Source organism: Lytechinus variegatus, chromosome 5, assembly GCF_018143015.1.
Source record: "Lytechinus variegatus isolate NC3 chromosome 5, Lvar_3.0, whole genome shotgun sequence".
In the NCBI taxonomy this organism is placed as follows: domain Eukaryota; kingdom Metazoa; phylum Echinodermata; class Echinoidea; order Temnopleuroida; family Toxopneustidae; genus Lytechinus; species Lytechinus variegatus.
Window position 1 is genome coordinate 25835111 of NC_054744.1, and position 3403 is coordinate 25838513.

Genomic DNA, 3403 nt, shown 5'->3' on the forward strand with positions numbered 1-3403 from the left:
GAGAAGCTCGTAAATGAATTCATATCGCGATTTGGAGCACCCCTGGAACGTCATTCCGACCAGGGAAGAACATTTGAATCTACTGTATTTCAAGTTGTTTGTAAATTGCTTGGGATTGCAAAGACTAAAATGACCCCTTATCATCCCTCTTCGGAAGGAATGATTGAAAGGTTCAATCTGACACTTGCAAACACGATTGCCTCTTTTGTGAATCAAAACCAGAAAGACTGGAACATTAATCTACCCCTTTTGACAGCAAGGTATAGGAGTACTTCACATGAGACTACAGGCTTTTCTCCTAATTTCCTAATGCTCAGTCGTGACATAAGGACACCCCTAGAGTTTGCCCTCAACATTGAGAATCCAGACGATGAGCCAGGCGACATCCTCACTCTCACTTTTAGACAGTTCGGACGTTCTGCTTTCATTCTCTCCAAAATCACCGATGGCATTCCAGTACCTACCCAGTTTACTCCTTGGTCATGATGGGGGCAACGGGAGTGACAGCGGATTCTCGTCACCCCCGACCCCAATATGCGATGAGAATACTTATTCCCCCGGGATCAGTTGGCATTGGAGAATCGCAAAGCATCGATGTGGAGAACAATAAGGGAAAGGGGTTCATCTTTACCCACATGCCCCTCCCTTTGAAACAGACACATGGTCAACTGGGGCACAAACGAAAGATGGAGGAACAAACAAATAATAACGATAACAAGAGAATTTTGGAGGCTATAGCATCTATGGAGAAACGGTTCTCAGCCAAATTATCGTCTCTTAGGAAGGATATAGAGACTCTCAAATCCAATGATAGTTTAAACAGCAAGGTTGACCAACAAGACGGCGAGGCAAGAGTTTACACGGAACATATCCAGATGGACTTGGTCAAAGGAATAAACCACGTGTCCGGTTTAGTGAAGGGTAGACGGGAACAGCTACAACAAGCATCGACGATTCGACATGACCTGTCTAGTGTCAGTCCTCCGTCCAAAGACAATTAATTATACATTTATTATTCCTAGCTTTCTCCCCAAGAAGGAAAATGTTCGTGCGAGGTGCTCCTGTTTTTGTCTTCAATTCTACACTTCATTGACAATCTGTATTTGAGGATGAAGTCGCCACAATAGACATGAAGGAAATATTTGTTTGTATTTGTTTCTATTAAGGACTGCAGCAGTTTAACATTTCAGACCTGAACACCTTGCTTCGGCACGGAAAAGAGAAGGAGCATTTTTCGTCAAAGAACTATCCGCTATTGCTGTATATAGGACTTTAAGTTAGTTTTAACGATTTTTCTTCTGGGGACAACTGATGCATAATTGATTGATGCAGGAATGCGCTTTCTTGAGAATTTATAACTATGTCGGGTCTGCGACTCCTGGACAACTGACCTTTGAAGGGAACTTGTCCAAGAATTTCAACGATTGGATACGGGAATTTAACGTCTATGAGATTGTTACTCAACTGACGGAGAAGCCAGAGATTGTCCGGTGTGCAACTTTTCTCCACGTGGCAGGGCCACATGCTCAGGCTATATGCCAAACTTTTCAATTCGCGGATAACAAAAGGAACATGACTGTCATGAAGCAGAAATTCAGAAATTATTGTGAACCTAAGAAGAACACAACAGTGAACAGGTATTTGTTCAATCCCCGCAAGCAGCATGACGATGAGCTTTTTGCTAAGTTCCTAACAGAGATCAAAAGACTCACAAACGACTGTGAGTTTGAGCAACTTGAAGAATCCCTAATGAAGGATCGCATCGTCTGCGGAATAAGGGATCAAGCGCTCCGGGAAAAACTCCTACAGATCGAGAACTTGACTTTAAAGCAGTGCACAGATATGTGTACTTTGGCGGAAGCCAGCGCCGAGCAAGTGAAACAACTTTCCTCGCACAATGACGGCGTCGAGAAGGAGTCGTGGATGCCATCGATGCAAGGCGCCGAGGACGTGAAAGCGCAAGGGGAGGGCGGCAAAATGAAACTGGAAGGGATGGAGACCACAGCTCGAAATCATTCAGGCGCGATCAACGTCATGAACGTGGTCGACGTTATCCTGAAGATAAATGCCCGACCCAAGCAAACTGTAAATACTGCACATATCGACACGCAGATGCTGAAAGATGTCCAGCCGAATTTGAGAAGTGCAAATCCTGTGGACGAGAAGGAAACTTTTCTCGATCAATTTTGTGCCAGAACAACAATCAACACAGTGTTTAAGATATCATTCCAGAGTATGTATTTAATATAGAGCAAAGCCTTCTCAAGCTTGTAAATCGCATAGTCCTTGGCATAGTTTCCGGGATGTCGACATCTCGTTCTACCTGAGCGTCCTTCCAACATTCCCAGCTGAGGTCAGACATTATTTACTACCTGGGCCTCGCTCGTCAAGAGCGGCTGTTCTTCGCTTACGTAACGGCCAGGATTCTCTCAGTCACGTGCGACCTTGCCCAACGATGACAGATCTGTCACATGCGACCCCGCCTGACCTCACGCCGAGGACAGTTATGTTTTGTATAAGTCCAGGGTCTCCCTCACTCGTAAAAAGGATCTGCCCTTGTGTTATGCAACATCAAGAACTGACTCGCAGTCGCATGCAGTCCATCTAGGCCGAGGACGAATGTTCTTCTTGAGAGAAGGATAGAAACTAGCTCAAGGATGCTTTGCTTGATCTTGCTCTCTATAAAAGGAGTTTACCATTTGGGGAGAGTTTTCTCGGGGCATGTCTTGGGGTCCATTTTAATTGAGTGTAATTGGATTGTGTCTCATTCTTTGAACGTGTTATTAATAAATGGACATGTCTACTTTAAAAGTCAGTTCTTCAATTTGCTGATCCTCATATGTGAGAGAACACAGACATGTGCAGGGATAAAAGATTAACATATGTGACGTGAAGAGAATTTGGTCAGAGAATTAAGAACTTTAATGAAAATTTAGAGATTCATACAGAGTTTCTGAGTGAGGAGGAAACGTACAGTTGGTGATTTGAGTGATATCTGTGCGAGCTTACGTTATAGCGGTTTAGTAATTTCCAACCCCCTTAAAAATTTTGTAAAACAATAGTTTAGAGGTTTCTCGGAAAGAAAAATGTGGAATTATCCACATAAGGTGCCCTTGTTCCCTCTCCCAAACCCCCTCTCTCATTTTCCAATATGTTGTATACACAGCGGCGTGCCAATGTGCGAAGGTTTACTTACTCAACGCTAGTGGGCGCCCTTCCCCATGAGCATTAATCAAGCATTTCAAAAATCGCCAAAGTGTCAGATCTTCCCCTTGTAGTATCTTTGATACAGTGTAGCCCCTAAGAGGCTGCATTCAAATAATTATTTTCTACCCTTCTTGCACTAGCTTTAGACAAGTTCATTGAAAGAAAATCCAATGAATGTAGAAAATGTGAGTCCGTG